The following is a 16,915-nucleotide window of genomic DNA, read 5'->3' as shown; positions in this document are numbered from 1 at the left end:
TTGACAGTGAGAACATGTCCTGGGTGGTTGGCATAGCTGTCTTTTCCTGTGAAGAGATCTAACATTTATTCTTATTTGGGAGGCGAAGAAGAGGTGGGCAGAAAAGGAGATCCACTCCTCAATGCCACCGCCCTGGGGGAATGGGTCTATGAGATATAAGTGCTATTGTGTTTGACTCTGTCATGTTAAGCAAGTCTTTCCTAGTCTGGGCTGGGAGTTGGTTTGACGGTACTGTGGATGGGACGCTTGGCTGCATAGGCGCAGCAAAGCCAGTGAATGTGGCATAGGAAAAATAGAAACGGCTCTCAGCCTGGCTCCGTTGAGACCCTGGCATTGAGTATGGCTGCAAAAATGTCACCTGGCTTTATCTAGTGGTGAGAGCACACCGACTGCCAGACCTGCTTTCTGTTCTGCATTGTATTACGTACCAGATGTGGGCCTCTGGAATGTTTTACCAGAACCCTCGGCGAGCTGGCGCTAGGAGGCTACTCCAGCTGCCTTCTAATGGGGTTGATTCCATGTGGAAGAGGAGACAAACCTGGCAAGACCGAGGGGCAGGGAAAGGTACTATCACTCATGACATTTCTCGTACCTGTTCACCCCCACCCCCACACCCCACCCCATCCCCGGGCACAAGAGGTAGCATGCGTGCTCAAGGGTAATGGACCTCTTCGCAAGTGCAACCTCAAGATGTTTTCAGTCACTGTGCAAATGCATGAGACACATGGGTTCAATCTCTGGCCACATATGCTCCCAGAAACAAAAGGTTCAGGCTGGAACAAACCCTGTCTGTTTGGGAACCAGTTAACCCACAACACCGCCCGTGAAGCCTGGAAACACTCGATAGTATTTAAGATGTTTAACCTGTAGGATTAAATGCCTCCCACTCCCTTTCATCATTAATGTTGAGCCCGAATTCCAGTAGTTAGTCTCCAAGTTGACATTTTCTAAAATATCAATGAATGCACACACACCCCCACCTTCTATGTCTAGGAAAGATTGCAGGCAAAGGAACACACAAAATCTCCTGACAGGAATTTTCTTCCTTAGGTTGACTTAGAACCTAGGAATCAGTTTACATGGACTCTGGGGTACTAGAAGTTATTCTCAGAATACCTTTGAGGGACAGCACTAGTCTATGCATTATGAGGGCTATTAAACAAGGGTAAATGGCCGTCTATCTCCAGAGACTTTAAACAAAACACACTGAAAGCCAGACCTCTACGAAGAGGCCCTATTTCCTGCTAGATAGTGTGTGCATCTGATTACATGAATGGACCATAAACATTTCCAGGGGTGGGAGAGAGTGCAGATCTGGGTGTTAATGAGGCAAAGGTCAAGCGTGCATTCTTCATGTGACCCAGTGGCTCTGCAGCAGTCCCTGCTCACAGCAGCCCTTGCTGCCCTGGAATCCACCCCGACTCAGCTGCTGTTCACAGTGCGCGTGGCTCACGGATGGGGTGATCCTGTTAAGTATATCTCTCTCCATCTGTCTCTTCCTTCTCTTCTCCCTTTCTATCTTGAATAAGAGGAATAATGTAAGATATTACCGTTGTAACTCTACTTATGACAACTTTATTATAATTCCTGTCTATTTGAAAGTTGTAAGTTAGCGGTGTCCAGCCCCACAACCTGAATTGGCCACATACAACCAATGATAGCTGTGAATATGTCCCGATCCCAAATCATAAAGTTGCTTAAATGTCATGAGGTTTTTTTTTTGTGGTTACTTTTTGTAACTCAGTGTCACAGTTCTCAAACGTGAACATTGTAGATGATGACGTTGTCTTAGAATGTTAAACAGATGTAGCCTAGATACTTGTGAGCATCTACTCTGTGATAGGATATGTTCTTGCACCTCAAACACATACATGAATAAGTACATGCAAAGCCCCACATATATGTAATGTGTATAGGTTATGTTGTATGTGTGTATTCTCTCAATTGATTCTTTACAAGCGACATAGATTTAATATCACCACTTCTTTAAGAAACTAAAGATTTGATCGAGTAAATAAATAAATGTTTGAAACTCAAATTAAAGACTTGGCTTTCACTTGTGGCCCTAAAACAAGCAGGAGGCCAAAAGAGGGCTCTGACCCTGTTCTGGAAGCTCCAAAGCCTATTTTACTTTTGATGGCGTGAGAGAGAATCAACCCAGTAAAGTACAGGTCTCCATCCTGTTCTGTTCTATTGCAGATGAAGACAGCTTCCTAGAATTCTTGGCTTTTATCAGAGCAGAGGCCATGGGTTCACAACACTGGCAGCGAGCTCATCTTCTCCTGGAGAGGATTTACAATCCATCTGAGGTCAGGGGACAGAGTGGCTGTGGATATGGATGCAGAGATAAGCATTGAGGACCCAGGAACAGTCTTGAGATCTTTGATCTGTTTGCCTCTTGCTGTCACTAGACCTCTGAAACCCAGCTTTTAAGATTCTTCAGGTTGAGATATGCCAATTCCCCACTCAGGAGGGAACTGCTAGTTTATTGCCCCAATTAACTGCTTTATTTGTTTATAAATTCTTCCCTTTTCTGTTTTATGATGTAGTTGCAGTGCGTTTAATGGAAGCCTAGGATTAAGGCTGGCAAGCCGGGCTGTGTGTTCCATTTGCCAAGCTTATAAACGGTTTGGGTTTAGAATGCAACTCTTTCCAAAAATATTTGCTTTCTCTAAAAAGCAACAGCTGTCAGAAAATGGCTGGGAAGTTTTGTTTTGTTTTCTTCTTTGCCCCAGAGGAGAACAGCCATTGGCTTTTACGGTAGAGTGGGTGGCGTCTCACGTGAGGCTTTCACTCCTTTGGAGGATTTGTCTGTTGGATAACAGATGACACAACAGAGATGTGGTAAAACATAAAAATCATGTTAAAAGCAAGAAAGTTGGATACTAATTTAAAAAGTCACATAAGAAGGGCAGGAAGACTTTTTCCAAAAATTCTCATGAAAAAGAGTATTTTTGCTTCGGTAAAAACACGGGTGAATTTTTAAACTTCAATTCCCATGACTATTTTTATAGTATTCTGAAGCTTACAAATCACACATAGTTAAGTCTGATTTCCCTAAAGTTCCACCAAGTGGTTTGAGGGCCACGATTTTCCCTGTTATGCGTGATTCAGATAAGACCCAGAAGAACAGAAGGACTTACTTGGAGACTACAGCACTGCTGTGGCAAAGCCAGGAGTCGAACAGAGGTTTGGCAAGTCTAACTCACAGCTGTCTTACCAAAGCACACGGAACCATTCATTGTCAAGTGGATGGCAGTTAGATGTTGTCACAACTTTAAAGACATCACTTGCTTCACAGTCAATGTCTTGATGGAAGAGGGTTAAACAATGAATGAGGCTTGCACGATCAAACCCTGGCTTCCGAGTGGGTCAGAGAAGTGCTGGCTGGGCCTGGGTGACTACAGAAGCCAAGACATTGCATCCCCGCAGTACTGTGTACACACAGAGTGCTGGCCTCCAAGTAGGACAGGAAGCTGAATTCTAGTGAAAGCACAATTCAGTGCTAGTACATTGGTCCCACAGGGGAAAGGTAGATAAGATTCTCAACCAAAGTAAGCCTTGATTCCCTGCTGCTTCTTCAAAATGTTACCCAAAAGGATGGGGAACAGAAACTAGAGGAAGTGGTTTTCCAAATTTAGTGAATTTAGGAATCTTGAGAGCTTAATGAACAATATGCACTCCACGGACTGAGACTGATTTCATAAACATTTCAGCACTTTTTAAAAGCAAGGGTGAGTCTCATAGTAAAGTGGCCCAAATGGTATCAAAATAACAGATAAAAGTTTGCTTTTCTTTAAAGAAATTCATAGGGAAAAGACTGAACCAAATTGTCTACCATAGAACATTCACACCAATGGTGTTTTACAAAGAAATACAAGATGAAGTTAGCATTCCGAAAACCGTCATCCCTGGCTTTGGCAAAGCTGGAAGTCTTAAATGGAGTGCAGGGGTCTGACTTTTCAATAAGCCCTTCCATGGTTCTGCCACAGAGGGTCTACCTTGATTTGGACCTTGGCCTAAGGAGGTAGGGATTAATGTGAGGGATCTCTGCCCAATGGGTATCAGAGCTCAGGGTAGCCTTTCCTCTGGACTCTGTGAGAGGCTTGATAACCTCCAGGCTAGTGATTCTAAATCTGTGTGTTATGATTCTCTTAGAGGATAGAATAGCAGATAAACTGCGTAGCAGATATTTACATTGCAATTCATAACACTAACAAAAGTGCAGTTAGGAAGTAGCAAGGAAATAATTCTAAGGTTGGGAGCACGATGACATGAAGAACGGTATTACAGGGTCTCAGCATTAGGAAGGTTGGGAACCACCGTTCCAGGCCATAACAAGGTCTACTTCCATCTGCAGCTGATAAGCTCCTACAGTTCATAGGCTGAGCATCGGTCCTAGGCAGCTGCAATGCCCCTGGGTTGTGCCCTTGCCTTGGCTCCAAGTAGCTGTCATTGGTGGGTGTCCATGGCAGAGAAATGGGTTCAGTCAGTATGCTCCAGGGACAGTGGAGAGCTAGGGGCAGAAAGAGTGTGCTGAATGCTTTCAGTTTGTATGGAAACCCTGCCAGCCTATCTTCAAATGAGGAGCAAAGTTGGTGACAGAAGGGGTAGTGAAGGTAGAGTCAGATAGTAAAATTAAAATTATATCTATGTATATATAGATATATGTGTATGTCTAATTCAAAATATATGTTATATGTGATACAGATCACATAAGTATGATATATGTCATGATATATATACATATATGTGTTCATATACATAATACATATACATATCATGCATGCATAAATATAATACATGTACATACATACACACATACACACACATATTTTTTTTCTGGGAAAAAGATGGATGTGAAATGAAAAAGTCAGGGTCAAAAGAGAATGACTGACTTGGAGTGACCACCTGGGGTGGGCAAGCATCGTGGGGCTTACACACGCAGTGATGGAATGTGTGATGGCAGGGTAAGGGAGACTCCTTTTTAAAGGAGGAGGCCTTAATAAATCTCCCTGCTGCCACTACTTTCTACAGTTGAGAAAACTGAACTCCAGCAAGAGGCACTGATTCTCCTTGGATTGTGGCAATCATGGTCTGAGGATGAGACCGTGGTGCAGGCAGGGATTTTTCTTCTGAGGCGGCTCTCCTTGGCTTGTGAGTGGCTGCATTCTCATTTTTTCCCTTGGTCTTCCTTCTGTCTCTGTTTTAAGGATATTTGACGACAACCATCTTAATGAGATCTTTAAAGCCATCCTTCCCGAGTATAAGTCACCTTGTAAGTTACTGGAGTGTAGGATTTTAACTTTTAAGTTTGAAGGGAATATAATTCAGCCGGCAATAGTCTCCAAGCCAGGGACTCTCTTGAAATATAGGGAGCACCAGCTGGCTTGGCTGGATCCCTAGACTAGAGGAGCAAAGAGGAAGGGTTGTGAGCCGGAAGACCCTGCCAATGCCAGGAATTTGTGAGTGTGGAAAGCGCATGCGCAACACCTAATCACCAGGAAGATGAAAAACCCAGGGGTGCGAAGATGAGTCTGTGGGAAAGTAAAATAAAGCACTAGACGGTTTTCACTTCTCCAAGTGAAGACAGAAACGAACTTAGAAGTTGTTACCTTAGGGGCCAAGTTTTCCCATCAGACGGAAGTGTACTGGGTCGTACAGCCATTCCCGTGTGATCCGTGCCTGTAGGTGAACTTGCAGTGAGAACTGGGGCTATTTCACATAAATCCCACTTTGAGCAGATGCAGAAGCAGGAGGACGGAGCAAAAATTCATGATGCAATTCCACTTATCCCCACGGGTGCCTTTCCACAGCTTAAGGAGGAGGAAGAAGGATTCCTTCCCCACACCACTGTGAGAGAGTACTTACAAATTATGTTTCCTCATTGTTTGGACAGTAAAAGCAAGTAATGACTCTCGCACCACATAGCTCTGCTTTTTTATTGCGCCAATAACCTATCTGTCTCCTCAGGTACCTCTCTGCTGTGCAGAGCTGGCGAGAGCTCACACACGGGTTCTGGCGTACAGGTCTGTATGCAGGGTGTGCCTCCTGGGGCTCCCCATGGCTCATGACTGGAACTCCACTGATGTCATCACCTCTGTCCTCCCGCTGGGAAAAGATGGACGTGGAAGTCCCAGTGGATATCTCATTGGTGTCTTCTGACCAACCAGCTTCAACTACAGAAAGTTACACATCTCCCTCATGACAATATTCCCCATGAATAACAAAAATTCATCTTTTTAAGCACAGAGACACAAACACACATGAGATGCAGACCTACACAAACACAGACACATACAAAGACACACACACACACACATGAAGAAAACTGGTTTTCTTTACTTTTGTGTGGCCATTAGCTTTTCTGAAAGCTACCTCTGTCCCATACTGCTAAACCCTTGCGAAGAGTCAGAAGCGTCACACTTGGATTCTGTCACCGTCTGTAACAAACTGTATGGAATCTGGTGATAAGCGATGTAAAATTGTAATCCCACAGTGGGCAGATTAGAGGTGCCATGGAGGTCTCTGGCACTAAAAGCAAAAGCTTGGCAGATAAAGGGAAGAGTCACTTTTTTCTTGTTTCTGGAGCTTGCCTTGAGTCTCTGTGCCTTAGCTCCTCCCTCCCCTCCCTCCTCTCCCTCCCTCCCTACCCTCCCTTCTCCTCTCCTCCATCCCTCTGTGAACAGAAAGGCTGAATGTCTGAAACATCTCCCACAGGCACCAGAACACTTGGTCAGGTTCTTGAGTTTGCCTGATGATCAGCTGAACAGGACAGGTTGTATTGTTGGACACACAGTCTTAGCACACAACCTGGAATTCACGACGTTTCAGAAGTGCTTGTAGATTATCCAAGGCACTACAGAAAGGCTCCTCCTGCACAGTGTTTTTAGTCCAGCCTCTAAAGGATGTGATGGCCTGGCTGACACACTAGAGGTCAAGGAGAAACCTGAAGGCAGTTTATTTCCCAAAGTTTTAATATTGGATTAATTAAATTAGGGTAAAGTCAGGGTTTCTTTGTAAAACAACCAAGTACATACATCATACATATCCAATAATGACTTTTCAAGTTGATATTAAAGCTCACCTGTGATAAAGCCTAGGCACAACTAGTACTCAGTTAAGTTCTCTGACTTTGGGAATAGAGTGTTTGGTCCTGAATTCTTAAAGAAGAAGCAGTGGGGTTTGGGGCAATTTTGTTTTTGATCTCTAATGATGTTGACTAATGAGTCTACTTGACAATTAATATAGGTCATTGCCAGATCTTCTCAATGTTATCTTCTCTGTTTCCACCATTCTAGTGCGATGTGACTCAGTCTTTTGCAAAATGTGAATATTTAATAGTAGGTTATGGTGTGTGTGTGTGTGTGTGTGTGTGAGAGAGAGAGAGAGAGAGAGAGAGAGAGAGAGAGAGAGAGAGAGAGAGAGAGAGAGAGAGATATTGATTTTCGGTAATACCTGAATGACCATTTTGAGCGCTGGTGAGCAGATTGAACTCCACTCAGTACAATCAAGCAACAATGATGTTGTGTGTCCTCTTGTATCTCACCATGTACGGTGTCAGATCTCCACCCTGAAGCTGAGCTTCTAGGTCACTTCAAAACTTTAAAGCTGGAGTTTGAGTATCAGAATTGTCTCATGCTTGGGTATTAGATGCACGAGACAAACGGAAGCTCAAGACCCCTCTTCCTTCCACTCTAATTTCCAGACGTCACCGTCTACGTTCAGACCCTAGATCCTGACGACTGGCTTGTGGATGTGGAATGACAGCATCTTCTCTCCTCCAGATTCAGGCTCTAGTGTTTGATGCTGCCTGAAACTTCACCACCAGTGACAGACTAGGGCAACAGAAGACCTGCTTGCTGGGCGTGGTACAGACACAGTCAGTAGCTTCCCTGTTAACAGATGCTCTGGTTGGTTTTCTTCTGGGCATTTTTCTGTTACCTTTGAGATGCCCACCACCCACCAAAGGTCACTCTGTTATCCGGGTTCAGGGTTCATCTGTCTCTGTTGGGGTTTGTTTTTCTCTTCAGGCAGAGCATCATCAGTATCCATTCAGTATAACGGCAACCCTGGCACTAAGTTATTGAAATGCTGTTCTTGTGGCCAATGAAAGCTGACGTACAGGCATTAAGGCAATGCATGCACACCAATAAAATGGCAAATCTAAAATCTTTTTAAAGATGCTATTTTCTACATTGATTTACCTATCAAGGTGAGGAATTAAAATCTAAAATAAGCATAAATTAGATTGTCCACAATTCAGAATTGTAAAAACTCCCACAGCTTGTTTACCTGTAGTTTAAAAAGAGATGGGCAGAAAAATCTTTATCCTTTTCTTTTCTTCGATTTCTTGTTAATGTAAAGCAATTGTGTGGTTTAAATATTTGTGTCTTCTACCAATTCCCATGCTAAAATCCTAACTTCTAAAGTGATATTAGTGTGAGGGGACATTCTTGAGAGGTGACTACGTTTAAGGATAGGGTGCTTGTGAGTGGATAAATGTGTCCTCACAACACAGGCCCAAGGGAACACATTTTTCTTTCCACTGTGTGAGAAACAGAGAAAGCAAGTCTTCAGTAGACACTGAATGGGCTGGTAAGATGATACCAGCCTCCAGGACCATTAAGCTAAATCCTCCTTGTTTATCAACAATCTGATCTATGGTATTTTTCTCAAGCAGCCTAAATTGTCTAAGACAGCAATATGAACTGTCAAGACTGAAGGTGTCAAGGGACGATTTTGAAATGCGAATTTCCACAGAAAAGGGGGCTTCATTGAAAGAAGCCTTTCGACTTTGAAAATTTCCCACAGATAGCACGACCTTGGAAAGTTTCTTGGGCTGCCGGTGCCTGTGTTTGCAAAGTAGTCCCAGAGAACTCTACTGGTTGACATAAGGATCGAGTAAGATAATGTCTATGGAACAGAGCAGCCTGAAGACTCCAGGGCACTGCTCTTTCAGGCAGTACTGCCTATCTGTTGAGATTGGCATTTCTCTTTGTAGTATAATTTATATGTACTAAATACATTTTAAGGCACAACTCAATCCATGTGTTTTGACAAGTATATACGGTTGTAAGCTGACACCACAGCTATGCTATAGACTGTTTCCATCCCACTCAGGTACTGTTGCTCATTGCAGTGAATCTCACATTCCCTGGCTTTCCCTCTTTAATGAGTTTTATATCCTGGAGCAACACAGCACATGATCCTATGGATCTGGCTTTTTTTCCCTCTTGTTGGAATGCCCTTGATATTTAAACCCAGAGTAGCATGTTGCAAAATCTCCTTTTTATTGTTAAGTAGTATTCCATTAGGTGGAATATCAACATTTTACTTAACCATTCACCAGTTGATTGGCATTTGTTTGGCTTCCAGTCTATGTATATCTATGTAGTTTCATTTTTATTGGGTAATCGCCCCAAAGTGAGATTAATGGGTAGTATAGCAAGCCTAGATTTTATTTAATCTCACAAAAATCTTTGAGGATGTTTTCCAAAGGGGTGGCCCCATTTGTATTTCCTCCAGGAAAGGGGCGGGTTATCTCACACTGTATCAACACCTGGTTCTCTTCATTTGAGTTACCTAGTGGATAGGAACTGAAATCCGTGTCTTTAATTTGCATTTCCCTAATAACATTTAGTGTCATTTTGGGAGACTATCTGCTATTTGTGTGCTTTCTTTAGTGAAGGTTTAGATAGTAAAATCTTTCGATAACTTTTAAAATTGGATTCCTGTGCAGAGGTTAAGTATCAACCATCTTCTCTAGACAAACAACATGGAGAATATCAGTGGAGGTATTTTTCTCCTGGTAGGTGGTTTGAGTTTCTTCATTTCAATAAAAAAGTCTTTGTTGTGGTTATCGCACAGAAACAGGGTGGGTCCTACTGATGTTGAAACTGATGAACACACACACATATGCAAGCAAAGGTTTGAGAGAGTTTATTACTCACACAATAAGACTTTCTGAGAACAGGGCAGGCTCCCAAGTAAATCCAAAAATGTTTCAAGAGCGAAAGAGCCTGGTCTTTGGTTGTGATTGGAGAATGGGGCTGTAGCAAGCCACAGTTCCTGTGCCTGAGAGCTGGGGCTTGCATGCTCTGAACTTCCCGTTGGCAACAAAGGTGGGAGCACCTGGGTTTTCTTATCAGCAGGGCCCAGATGTGGGGCAGAGGGGAAGCGGAAGTGGAAGGGCTGGGAAGCTGTCAGCAGCCACAGTCACCAGCAAAATACAATCAGAACCTTCACTGTAGGGACATTTATGAAAGCCAGTTTGGCCTAGTTTGTATTTTTCTGCTCGCTGACTTTTGTCTAAGAAATATTTTCTAATCTTGATAAAGAGTATTTTCTTCTAGTAGGTTCTAGATGTTGCAGCTAAGCCTTTGATCTATTTTGCATGGATTTTTTTGTGTATGATGTGAAGTCTAGGAGTCTTTGTGTTTTCGTGGCATTGGTTGGCTCTTACTTGATGCCTCTTCTTTTACTTAAGACCTGGACATCTTTAATAAAAGCAATTGGCTGTAAACCAGCTAAAAGGATTCCCTATTCTGCTTCATTGATGCCTACCTTGTATTCACACAATAACATACCATTTTACTAGTATAAATTTATAGTCCTAAACATTTTCATAATTACCCTAAGTTTAGCTTTTGAGATTGATCTTCTTTTGCATTTTTATGTGTTTTAAGATTGATCAATTTCCATAAGAAACAAAACAGCCTTTCTAATGCCTAATAGAAATTATGAATCTGTAGATTAATCTGGGAAGAACTGGTATCTTAATATCTCAATTTTATCTAATTACAAATGAACATCTATTTAGGTACATTTCTCACTTCTTTATAAAATATGCTGTAATTTTCAGCATATGGATTTTACACCTATTAAATTTTCCATGTTTTTATTGTGTGTCTGTTTATGTGTATGTGTACAGGAACAGGCACATGCACACATATGTAAGGCTACACGTGGAAGCCAGAGGCTTATGTTGATTATCTCCAATAGTTTACAGCTTTGTTTGTTTGATTTTTGAGGCAGAGTCTCTCACTGATCCTAGAGTTTGCTGACACTGCTAGGCTATCCAGGGCTGCTTGTGCCCCACCTAACAGGGGTTAGTACTATGACATGATTGTACCAACTCACACAAAACCATCCAAGAAGGAACTTCTAGTCAACTTGGAAATACAGAGGTACCCAGGACTCAAGCAGGCCAAGTTCACAGTGTGGCAGCTTAGCACAAGAGTTGAGAGATGCTACCTATAAGGAGAAAATGCCATCCGATATAACAGATCCAGAAATGATGTAGACAATGGAATTGGTATGCATGGGTGCTTTAAAGGCTCCCACAGCTGTGTTTTATATCTTCAGGAAGCTAGAGGGAAGGTGAAAAATAATAGTTCTGATATAAACAATGTAAGAAAAAGGGGACCTAAATGTAACTGCCAATGACGAAAATGACAGCGTCTAGAATAGAAAACCATAGGCTTTAAGACAGATTAAACAGTAAGGGAGAAACAGCAGTGAAGTTTATAGATTAAAACTCAAACAGAAGGAGATCCGTGGACTGGTCACAGGGCGACTCCAGGCGCCTAATATGGGAGAGCATAGAGTGAGAGGGTCTGAAAGGCAAGAGAAATCTCCAGGGGCAATAGGATGTGGATAGGAGATGGTGGTGATAGCTTCATGAGTACACACAAATGGACATATGTGCATACATGTGCATGCACATGTACATGTGTATATGCATGAGAAATGCACTGTGCATTTTTTGGTAAAGCAACACATCACACCCTGGAAATGTGCAATTGATTGTGTCCCTGGTACCTCAATAAAACTGATTATTCGTTGCTAATGAACTACATAGAAATTCAACCGTGTTTTAGTAAAAGGTCAAACTTTTATATGCTCTGAAAAGACTAGATGCTGTCTGTTTGTTTGTTTTTAATGTATCAACCTTATATCCCTCAACTTCATGAAACTCGGGCTTTCTAACAATGTTTTCTCTGGTTACTATTATTGTGGCTTAAATTGTGACTAAACTTAGGGTCTTCTAAATAAGATGCAAAGATCTATATATGTCAGAGCTTTGCTAACTGTGAAGTACCCTATAAATTAGTGTAAAACTGCAACACAAAAAAATGTATTTGAATCCCCTGCCTGAGCCCCTGGGTTTCTCTCTGGAAGATCAAGGGCCACCGACTGAATGCTGGCATCCCACGAGGACACTAATGCACACAGGATCCCACCATACCCAGGGGCCAGACGCCCATCCTCCTCCAACAATCGCAGGAAATGGACTCAGCTCCCTTTTCCTCAGAGTTCGTGTGCCAGCTCCCCTCTGGGGAAACCCCTGTATCCTGTCTGCTTGATATTTGATGCTTGGTAAAAGCAGGCCCACATTGTCCGGGAGCTGGATATGAGCTGTTTCAGCACAGAGGTATTCTAGATTCTCTGGGGATGTCTCAGAAAGGCCCCTGGAGTCTGGCTGGGATACTTCGCCATCATAGTGCTGCTAAGTGTCTGGGCTTATCCGCATTGCCAGAGCAAAGGTGAGGTTCTTCTCCAGACCCTGGCTCATCAATCTTATACCCTCCCACGAAAGACCGCTTCCACCCGCTGGCCCAGGTACCATAATCTTTAGGTTCTCGCATTACAAGCTGGTGTTACAGTCACATTATATCATTCGTCCTATGAGAAATTAGTTATTCAGTCTTGGTAAATTCATTAACAGACCCCTATAGGCTGCCAACAGTGGATGATTAGACTAGATCGTGAATGGGATGTGGTGAAAAATCTAGACATTTGCATTGCAGTGTTTTCTTAAAAGCACAAGCAAATATTCTTTCATGTGGACATCACATTTCCTTCGTGTCCTGTCAAACATTTGATGTGCCTCTGAGCTTTTGTCTTGTTTTGTTTATGGCCATGTGACAGGCAATGCTCCTGGAAAGGCTTGGAGGGCCTTAGGGAATGGCACATACCTTCCATTTCTCCTGCAGTCTCTGATTGTCCCTCATAGGGAGCTCATCTTTGCTCCAAATGTCTTCAACAACATGGAGAGTTTAACAATGGGTGAATTCATTTTCTCAGAGCCAGGAATTACTCAGACTTCAAGGTTTCTGGAATTAAAAGGGGATTTTTGGTTTCTACATCAGGTCACCCATGACACAGGGCAACTTCTGTTCTTAAGTGGGATTAAAAAATGCTTTTAAGAGGCATATTGAAAGGGCTCAGAAGATTTTGTGGACATCAAATAGTTTTGAAAAGACAATATTTTGATGGTTTAATTATAACAAAATAGGAAACATGCAGATTAAATTGACCCTAAAACACACATGGTTTTTAAAAAGTAAAGGCGAAGAATTCTAACAAAATACAATTTTTGGAATCTAAAACACATGAACAAAACCAAGAAGACTGGTAGATTCCAAACACAGCAGCTGCCTAAGGTGATCTGCCATATAATAACCCATGGAAGCGATAGGATGCCTCTCTGTGTCACTCTGGACTTTCTGACCAACTGGGATCCCATTTTCCAACTCAGCTTTACCTCTGAAAATGAATAAACAAGCAAAATCCTTTGCGTGATAAAATAGGTTGTTTTTGTTTGGTTTTGTCTTAAGCTTTGAATAAAATTGTGTTCTTTGAATTCTTTACAAATACAGGCTTGTTCTCAAGGAGTTGAAGTTTTACATTAAAGTATTTGATGACTGTTTAGCTTCTTCCTTGCCAGGGAGTTGGGTATTAATATGAGTTATAGAATTAGGAAATTTCAGAGTTTGTATCCCCATGATATGATGGTGCCTCCTTTGTTCTGCCGAAGAAGTCTTCATCAAGTACTAATTTAGACTGACAGACACTTCTCTGCCTTGGGGTGAGGCAGGTGTCTCCTCTTCTCCTCAGGGCTCTTCTTGGTACCTTGCTTCTTTGTTGGGGAAGTTTTGTCTGTGAGAACTTACTCGTGGGGTATTAGAGATGCTGACACAAAGGTGCATTTGTGCAGAGGAGTCTTCCCTTGCCCTGGGGCTTGCTGGGTAGTTCATGAGTGTTTCCACTTAAATTCAGTCTGGGGCTCTGGGATCTTACACACCTAGATGCTAATCTATGGGAGCACAGGCCTGTTTCAGGGTCTCTCCGGTAGATTTTTGCTTCCTGCCTGTGTTGTTACCCTTCTCCTCTTAGAGGGTGACCAGAGACCTGACAATTTCTGAGCGGCACACTGTGTGTGAGTGTAGTCTTTGGGCCTCATCCAACATGGGGAAGGTTTTCCTTGGCTTCTGTACATGTTATCATGAGACCAAAAAGAGTTAGCAAATACAGGGCTGGAGAAACAGCTCAGTGGTAAGGAGCACTCACTGCTCTTCCAGAGGACCTTAACTTGGTTCCCAGCACCCATGGCTAAAATTGAACTACAGCTCCAGGCATCGGATACTTCTGGCCTCCACAGGTACCTGTACTCACATACATATGCCCATACACTAATACATATCCCCATATATAATTACAAATAATAACAATTAACCTAAAAATGTAGCCGTTTTTTGAAAGTAAATGAACCCATGGTTCCCAGACTTGCTTTTTTCTCTCTTACTTCCCACTGACCTCATGGGTCCTTACATCCTTGTTAGAAAAGGGACACATCATGAGACAGTTTTCGTTAATGCTGACACTTTCTGCTGGCTTTTTAAAAACCTTTTGATATAAAGTTGAGTTATGGTGGCAGTCAGTGCAAGAACCAGAGTGAAGTCTGAGCCTCGAGGGTTAGAACAGGGAGCTCCCTCTTTTGCTCACCCCTGAGTATTGGCACTGTGTGCTCAGGTACTTCTCGTTAATGAAATCCCGTGTTAAAGACCTTATGGGAATCCTGTCTACCTCAGCCCTAGGTAGTGCCCATGAATGTTTAAAATGAGGTTTATTCCCATACAATTCTAAGAAATTTAGGATGGTGTATTTTAAAGTGGCCTTTAGCTTGAGGAAAAAGAAGCGATACGTTTTGAAAGCGAGTCATATGATGCCATTAATTTATCTTCAGTAAAAAAAAAAAAAAAAGAAAGAAAAACTAACTGTAAGTTGAGTGAAGTAGAATTACGTCTCCCAGTAGAGAGCATCGTCACTTCCATGTTTTACTTCTCTTCACAGAGGATAGTCCAGCCCCACATGGAGTAACTGTGGGCTCCACCCCAGCCACTGAGACCTCGCGAGTCCAAGTGTGTTCCAGTTAGTAAAGCCATACCGCTGCCCTCAGGGAAGACAATGCACACAGCGTGAAGGCCCGCTGGAACCAGGGGTGTCGTGCTGGTAGGATGGTGATGACCAGCCTCAGTGAAAGAGAATCTGGACACAGAAGGAATATTTTCCAGCCCCTGAGGATTGTGCTTCTGGTAACAAGCTCCTGTCAGCTAACTCTGAGCCTGGCCAGTAGGCAGGAGCTTCATTGTAAACCCGGAAGGTTTACAATGTAAGAAGGGTGAACGCATAAGTGAATATATACCCTTCCTTTTCAACCTGTTGTTTAGGAGACATTTGCTGCCCTCTGGCCTTGGGGACTCTTCTTGACTTTCTGGAAATAAATTATGCCTATTTTTTGGTAATCAATAGCTCATAGTATTGTTGTTCATTGGGCACCAACTATAGACCCTTTATACCAACCTACTGGAGGTGTTGGTCAAAACTTTTGCACTTCTGGGATGAGTTCAGGAGTCTATTTAGATACCAAAATCCCTGTGAGTTTGTGGCATGAAAGAGTATGAATTCCCCCTTACATAAACTTTATCATCAACATGGGCAAACACTTACTGAAACGGCCTCTATGTTCACTGCTCTGTATATTCTCCATGCTAAAAGAATGATCTCTAGGAAGCCTTTACCCACTGGATCAGATCATTTGGCATTCTCTAGTGCTGATTCCATCTACCTATTTTATAACTACAGTCATCATCTTTATTGAAAACATCCACACACATTTTGTCATCATGGATTTTCTGTAAGATGAGAAAAACAGGTAGAAATATTTTCCTCTTGACTTTAGACAGCTAAAATCTGAAATATGACAGTACCATTGAAGACAAAGTCAAATTGAGAAAGTTAGAGGAGAGGGAAGCTGGAGTCTCTCATTGTTCAGAAATTCCTTTAATCCTGAAATGATAATTCATTTAAGCAAGTTTCTCTTATCTCAGTCCAATATAGCTTCACATAATAAAAGCGGAATTTCTTCACCACAATTCCTTTTATGAATCGACACAGGCTAAGACTTGAGTATTTGGCTTGATGATTTTCTTAAAAAAGAAAAGCATCACTTACAATAATTTCACATTCCAAAAGAGCTCACATAAATATTGTTACTTGGGTCTGGTTTAGGAAATATCTAATAAAGGGTCTAATGAACTGAATGGTACTCTCAAGAGTCTTGAAAAGCTGACTATATTGAATATAAGCAGAGAACCCCTGGTATCTATCCAGCACATCCCAGTGTAGAGGAAATATGAATTAAAACCACAATAATAACAAAGGACAACCTTTGTCACAGATCATAGGAAGGCAATTGGCCAGTTGCTATTTTGAAGAGAGTCTAAGTTGAGTTTTCAACTTCAAGTTACTAACAGTAATTACATAAAGCAAAATGCCCATGCAGAGACCAACAATGAACTGTCTCACAGCAGATTCATTTATTTATTTACTGTCTGGCCCTTAGACGGGCAATCAGCTGACCTTGTAGGTTTGAGTCCTCATTTGTCATGTATGGAGCCAGGCTACCATAGCAAGCTTTCCACTGCATAAACAGGAATTCTGTGGAAAAACACTGGCACACACCTGAGCTGGGGAAACACTTATGTGTGCGCTGTCAAAGAGGGAGGAGTGGTGGGGGAAAGGTAGCCCCGTGAAGCAGGGGCCACAGCTGCTCTGGACCTGTCCAACT

Source organism: Mus caroli, unplaced genomic scaffold, assembly GCF_978045245.1.
Source record: "Mus caroli unplaced genomic scaffold, Mus_caroli_1 scaffold_2, whole genome shotgun sequence".
NCBI lineage: Eukaryota > Metazoa > Chordata > Mammalia > Rodentia > Muridae > Mus > Mus caroli.
The sequence above is the reverse complement of the archived record's forward strand: the minus strand, read 5'-3'. Positions refer to the sequence as shown.